The following is a 7026-nucleotide window of genomic DNA, read 5'->3' as shown; positions in this document are numbered from 1 at the left end:
TCTCTCTGCGACCGCACGGCAAGCGGTAACCGGAGCGCCAAGTCTAGGACCAAAAGGCTCCTTAACAGCTTCTACCCCCAAGCCATAAGACTGCTGAACAGGTAATCAAATACCCACCCAGACTATTTACATTGACACCCCCTCACTCCAAATGTTTTTACACTGTTGTTATGCACTGTCTATTATCTATGCATAGTCACTTTACACTTTACTTTACCATACCCACAGTTGAAGTCGGAAGTTTACATACACTTAGGTTGGAGTCATTAAAACTTGTTTTTCAACCACTCCACAAACTTCTTGTTAACAAACTAAAGTTTTGGGAAGTCGGTTAGGACATCTACTTTGTGCATGACACAAGTAATTTTTCCAGCAATTGTTTCCAGACAGATTATTTCACTTATATTTCACTGTATCACAATTCCAGTGGGTCAGAAGTTTACATACACTAAGTTGACTGTGCCTTTAAACAGCTTGGAAAATTCCAGAAAATAATGTCATGACTTTAGAAGCTTCTGATCATTTGAGTCAATTGGAGGTGTACCTGTGGATTTATTTCAAGGCCTACCTTCAAACTCAGTGCCTCTTCGCTTGACATCATGGGAAAATGAAAAGAAATCAGCCAAGACCTCAGAAAACAAATTGTAGATCTCACAAGTCTGATTCATCCTTGGGAGCAATTTCCAAACGCCTGAAGGTACCACGTTCATCTGTACAAACAATAGTATGCAAGTGTAAACACCATGGGACCACGCAGCCGTCATAACGCTCAGGAAGGAGACGCAAATCAATCCCAGAACAACAGCAAAGGACCTTGTGAAGATGCTGGAGGAAACAGGTACAAAAGTATCTATATCCACAGTAAAACGAGTCCTATATCGATATAACCTGAAAGGCCGCTCAGCAAGGAAGAATCCACTGCTCCAAAACCACCATAAAAAAGCCAGACTATGGTTTGCAACTGCATATGGGGACAAAGATCGTACTTTTTGGAGAAATGTCCTCTGGTCTGATGAAACAAAAATAGAACTGTTTGGCCATTACGACCATCGTTATGTTTGGAGGAAAAAGGGAGAGGCTTGCAAGCCGAAGAACACCATCCCAACCGTGAAGCATGGGGGTGGCAGCATCATGTTGTGGGGGTGCTTTGCTGCAGGAGGGACTGGTACACTTCACAAAATAGATGGCGCAGTGAGGAAGGAAAATTATGTGGATATATTGAAGCAACATCTCAAGACATCAGTCTGGAAGTTAAAGTTTGGTCGCAAATGGGTCTTCCAAATGGACAATGACCCCAAGCATACTTCCAAAGTTGTGGCAAAATGGCTTAAGGACAACAAAGTCAAGGTATTGAAGTGGCCATCACAAAGCCCTGACCTCAATCCTATAGAAAATTTGTGGGCAGAACTGAAAAAGCGTGTGTGAGCAAGGAGGCCTACAAATCTGACTCAGTTACAACAGCTCTGTCAGGAGGAATGGGACAAAATTACCCCTAACTTATTGTGGGAAGCTTGTGGAAGGCTACCCGAAACGTTTGACCCAAGTTAAACAATTTAAAGGCACTGCTACCAAATACTAATTGAGTGTATGTAAACTTCTGACCCACTGGGATTGTGATGAAAGAAATAAAAGCTGAAATAAATCATTCTCTCTACTATTATTCTAACATTTCACATTCTTAAAATAAAGTGGTGATCCTAACTGACTGTAGACAGGGAATTTGTACTATGATTAAATGTCAGGAATTGTGAGTTTAAATATTTTTGACTAAGGTGTATGTAAACTTCCGACTTCAACTGTACATGTAAAAATTACCTCGACTAATCTGTAATCCCGCACATTGACTCGTTACCGGTACCCCCTGTATATAGCCTCGTTAGTGTTCTTTTATTGTGTTACTTTTTTTATTTTTTACTTTAGTTTATTCAGGAAATATTTTCTTCATCCTTTCTTGAACTGCATTGCTGGTTAAGGGCTTGTAAGTAAGCATTTCACGGTAAGGTCGACACCTGTGGATTCGGCACGTGACAAATACAATTTGATTTGATTCGATTTGATGTACATATATAAATTGCAATATTGGGATGCAAACTCTAAAATGTAATCAATTTCAACTCTATATCTGACATGGTACAGGTGCCATCTTTTTTTTAAGCCCAAAGTAGATTTGTTTAAGACTACTGAGAAATGCTCTGTGTGACCCTGAATTAGCCCACTTCAGTAAAAGATTAAGAATAATTTATTGATATTTCTGATTGAAGGAACATATAGGGGAGAGTGGGTTATGTTGAGACATTTATTACATTCAGCATCACTACATCAAGGGAAATATAGTCTTTCTAACAAAGATATCTACATATTTCAGGATGTTGTGTATCTCTGGAAATAATCAGAATTAATAAACATATAACAGTTTTGAAAACATAGTCTGTCTAAAAAAGTGGTCTCTTTGCACAGCATACCCCGGGAATGGGGTAAGTTGAGCATAGGGACAGGGTAAGTTGAGCCGCCTTGGGGTAAGTGGGTGATGGTGTCCTGACAGTGGGAGATGGTGCTGGTAAGTCAAAGTTGAATTCATGGTCTGGGACAGGGATGTTGTTTCGATGTACCAATTCGTAGGCTAGTTCTCTGCATTTGAGGCTACTAAGCCCATGAAACTGGAAGGTGATATTCTTGATATAACGTGATATATGTTTAGCAAGCTCAGACTCCATGTCATCAGATAAGACCTTGTGTGCCTCTGCTACTCTATCATAGGCTCTCTTTCACACAGGTACATTCATTTTCTTTTTTTGCCAATTTACCTCTTCAGTGTCATTCAGTAAATGTTTCATCCCTTGCTGCTGTTCGAATGGACTTCTTTCTTTATCTCACTTCCTTGGTATCCCTTTCAACAACCTCAAGGGGGGCTGGATCCCTGCTTGTCTTACATTTTTATACACAAGGCACGATGATATCTGCTCTGTAATAATAAAAATGCTCATATAAATGACACATTGCACAAATACTATGCATATTATGCATAAAACAGACTAAATGTAATCATCATTTGTATGGGTTATGGTGGCCATTGGCTCAACTTACCCTAAGGCAAACATTTTGACTATATTAGCCCACACAGATGCAAGGATGAACTTTTATGTTAGGTTTAGGACCTCATAATTATTGTAGCTTATAGAGACCCAAACTGATGTATAAAACAATCTTAAAAGAATCTACAGTACTTTGGTTTAGATACAAACATCCTTCACATGACCCATCAATTTAGACAAGTGTGTCAGGTAAGAATGATCTAATAATGATGAAATATTTATAACATATTTTTATCTGGACACTCTGTTTTTGATATTGCTACTATGCAAGTAACCACTTCACTGTACCGTTTACAACTTCTGTATCCTGTGCATGTGACAAATAAACATAGATTTTATTTGATATAGCTTGTGTTTACCACATTGCCTCACATTGGATAAAAGTAGAGACTCAGCGCTAAAAAAAATGGTGTATCATACACTGCAGTTGAGGAACAATGGGAAAGTAATTCTGCTTTGAAAGTTGATAAACTTGTAACCCCACTTTTGAGAAAATGGCCCTTGAATAATTTTTGGTACACCTACTGGGGAGCTTTTCTTTGTCTACACCCATTCAGCATCGTTCACACTATCTTAAGCCTTAGCCCCACTCATATTTTTAAGGATTCACATGTGAGGCAATGTGGTAAACACAAGCTATATCAAATAAAATCGATGTTTATTTGTCACATGCACATCATACAGAAGGTGTAAACGGTACAGTGAAGTGGTTACTTGCATAGTAGCAATATCAAAAACAGTGTCCAGATAAAAATATTTTATAAATATTTAATCATTATTAGATGATTCTTACCTGACACTCATGTCTAAATTCATGGGTCATGTGAAGGAAATAGTATAACCACCCCCCCAGCCACATCTAGCTAAGTGGATGGGCCACTATTGTGTAGACATGTACACATGTTCATGAAATACAATAGATGGCCGTAATCACACCCAGACACATCTGGCAAATTTGATGGGTCACGTAATAATCCGTCTGAAGTGGAGTCTTTTGCTTAGACATGTAGCTAGCTAGATATCTAGCTAGCTAAACAATGAACCGGCATAATCTCAACTCATACTACTACCAATACAAACATTTTCATAGCTGTAGAATGAATCTGCAGGTAGCTAAAGCAAACAAATTCGGTTCAATGTTAGCTAGCTAATATTAGGCAATAACTAGCAATGCAAATGGCTTTCTGATTAAAACAATATTACTACACAGATCATTCACGTAACGTTAGCTAGCGAAACAGCAAGCTAACGTTTGCTAACTAACTAACAGTACACTTTAACTTGCAATAAAAACGACTTTCTGACAAAATTCGAAACTTATCTGAAAATGTAGCTAGACTCTTACCCATATACATGGATGAACCCTTAACGGCAGACTGGAACTATTTAACTCTGTTTTGTTTGTAGCTACCTCTTGATTGGCCAGCGTTGTGTTAAGTCACTCCGGTTCACACTGACCGTGGTGTGTGCAGAAAGTAGCCCATCACTTTTTCCAACTGATCTGTTGATAACACCTGCTAAATTCAGGGCATCAATGTTGTTGAGAAAAGTAGCAAATCTTTTGTAGTTCTCGATGGCTAAAGTTATATCTTTCAAAAATGGTGCGGTACTAAGCACTGTCAACACATACTGAACAGCTCACGTTATAGACAGAAGCATGCTACATGGCAGACCAATCCAAACTCATCTCCCGGCAAGTCCAGCCCATCGATTATCTTAGCAAATCATGGCTTGCGGGAAGGTTCCTTACTTTTTCCGTGGCTAAACCAACTAGGCTCGTAATTTAACAATTTTACTCATATTTATGTATGGAATAGAAGTTTGTTATCAAGGCATATGAAAGTTAACATGTTCCAGAAGGCATTTCTGCCAAAAAACGCATTTTGATGTAAAAAAATGTTTACGTTCAAATGCTGCTCCTGTGAAGTAGTGTGTATGGTTTCCTACAAACAAGGGGTGGCTCAACCTTTACTTTGGCTATACTTACCCCACTCTTCCCTATATCCACAGTTTATCACCTAGTGCAATGTAGGCCAAATGCAGCACAATTATGCAACTCTTTCCAATAACTTAAAACACAAAGCCAACCTCAATCTAATATTTAGTTGGAGTGTATCACATGTTCGGCTCTTCACTCACAATACCATGCATGTTTGGAAACCTCAGGTTTTCAGTGTTCTATAGAATCAAAACTAGGCTACCTGTGTTGTTTTCTGTCACTAGACGGGGAGGTTGTTTTCCCACGTTGGTTTTGTCCCTGCTGAAAGAGAGGGAAGGAGATGCTCTTGAACAAACCCTCCTCAGCCGACTCCTCCAGCCTCAGTTGCGGGATGAGGTGTCCTAAGGCCATGATGTTTATCGCAACACATGCGCACTGTGTTTACAAACAGCCGACTGATGACGAGGGCACAATTCGAGAGACAAGCCTACCGCACTATAAAGGACTAATAAAAACGTGTGCTGGTACTCCTGTCGCTTTTATATTGTGGTGTCCCTCCATCCAAGCTCCTTGTCACAGCATCCTATACGCTCTACTCCCCGCCGAAAAGTATAATTGGGACGCCGAGGCGCAGTTGGTGCCACGCGTCACACAACGCTTCACTGGAGTCGCGCAACCACTTATTCCAAATGATGAGACAGAATCATTATAGAGGACCGCGCGCCACTGTAGAGTGAGAATTCTTTGTTTGTTAATGGATCTGATGAGTCCCTGTTTATGTATCAGTATAACTTTAAACCGTCCCCTCGACACGGGCGCGAACCAGGGACCCTCTGCACACATCAACAACGGTCGCCCACGAAGCATCATTACCCATCGCTCCACAAAGGCCACGGCCCTTGCAGAGCAAGGGGCAACACTACTAATAGGTTTCAGAGCAAGTGACGTAACTGATTGAAACACTACTAGCGCGTACCCGCTAACTAGCTAGCCATTTCACATCCGTTACACTCACCCCCCTTTCAACCTCCTCCTTTTCCGCAGCAACCAGTGATCCGGGTCAACAGCATCAATGTAACAGTATAACTTTACGGCGTCCCCTCGCCCCGACCCGGGCGCGAACCAGGGACCTTCTGCACACATCAACAACGGTCGCCCACGAAGCATCGTTACCCATCGCTCCACAAAGGCCACGGCCCTTGCAGAGCAAGGGGCAACACTACTAATAGGTTTCAGAGCAAGTGACGTAACTGATTGAAACGCTACTAGCGCGTACCCGCTAACTAGCTAGCCATTTCACATCCGTTACATTTACAAGTCAGTGAACAGTTTCAAATATGTTGATTTCGTTAGAACTTTTAAAATGTAAATGAATGTTTATTTAAACAATTCTTATTTGCTTGACCTGATGCTGTCTTTCACCCCAAACTTGACATAAGGTAGGCTACCACAGACTTTCCTTTATGTTTCGACCTGAGGTTCAGCCAATGACTCTAAATACATCTGAATCCCTTCAGGTCTAAATGCTTCTCACCCATTATGTTTGCACCATGTTTATGAACGCGGGATTTGGCTAGAAAACGTACCTCAATCCAGGGATGGAAGATGTCCCTGTACTCCTAATTATCCCATTATCTGAAATGCAAAATCGAGAAGATTGAAACACTGCTAGTTTTTAATTAAACTTGCGTTTTCGTCCTCATGCTAGGCTAGCTAATTCTAAAGCAACCTATTGGATTTCACAACACTTCTGGTACTCACCCCAATCCTACTGTAGGTGTTGAATTTTCATGGAATCCAATTGGCTGCTTTAGGACATTTTTCCAGTGTGTGCATTGATTGTTTGTCTAGCTCTCACCCATCCTCACCCCTTCTCACCCATCCTCACCCCTTCTCCCCCTCAAGTAAGAGATTGCTATCACCTCCAACTCATGGCCTTAGCCAATCTGACAGTCCCCATTCACCTCACCCCTGTATATGAGCTAGCCATGCTGT

The sequence above is a fragment of the Salvelinus namaycush genome, chromosome 23, assembly GCF_016432855.1.
Source record: "Salvelinus namaycush isolate Seneca chromosome 23, SaNama_1.0, whole genome shotgun sequence".
Classification (NCBI taxonomy): domain Eukaryota; kingdom Metazoa; phylum Chordata; class Actinopteri; order Salmoniformes; family Salmonidae; genus Salvelinus; species Salvelinus namaycush.
The sequence above is the reverse complement of the archived record's forward strand: the minus strand, read 5'-3'. Positions refer to the sequence as shown.